The 646-nt window shown below is 38.7% G+C and overlaps 1 protein-coding gene across 6 annotated transcripts in view; it reads right to left on the reverse strand.

Annotated features, from left to right (window-relative positions):
• Positions 1-646, reverse strand: part of CCDC90B (coiled-coil domain containing 90B) — a 26641-nt gene that overhangs the window by 13552 nt on the left and 12443 nt on the right. The window lies entirely within an intron of this gene.

Raw genomic sequence — 646 nt, forward strand, 5'->3', positions numbered from 1 at the left:
AAAATCCTCAATAAAATACTGGCAAACCGAATCCAGCAGCACATCAAAAAGCTTATCCACCACCATTATGTCGGCTTCATCCCTGGGACGCAAGGGTGGTTCAACATATGCATCAATAAACGTAATCCATCATATAAACAGAACCAAAAACAAAAACTACATGATTATCTCAACAGATGCAGCAAAGGCCTTTGACAAAATTCAACAGCCCTTCATGCCAAAAACTCTCAATAAACTAGGTACTGATGGGATGTATCTCAAAATAATAATAGCTATTTATGCAAACCCCCAGCCAGTATCACACCAAATGGGCAAAAACTGGAAGCATTCCCTTTGAAAACTAGCAACAAGACAAGGATGCCCTCTCTCACCACTCCCATTCAACATAGTGTTGGAAGTTCTGGCTGGGCCAATCAGAGCAATTAGGCAAGAGAAAGAAATAAGAGTATTCAATTAAGAAAAGAGGAAGTCGAACTGTCCCTGTTTGCAGATGATAGGATTGTATATTTAGAAAACACCATTGTCTCAGTCCAAAATCTCCTTAAACTAAACAACTTCAGCAAAGTCTCAGGATACAAAATTAATGTGCAAAAATCACAAGCATTCTTATACACCAATAACAGACAGAGAGCCAAATCATGAGTGA

Source organism: Mandrillus leucophaeus, unplaced genomic scaffold (assembly GCF_000951045.1).
Source record: "Mandrillus leucophaeus isolate KB7577 unplaced genomic scaffold, Mleu.le_1.0 Scaffold512, whole genome shotgun sequence".
Taxonomy (NCBI): Eukaryota; Metazoa; Chordata; class Mammalia; order Primates; family Cercopithecidae; genus Mandrillus; species Mandrillus leucophaeus.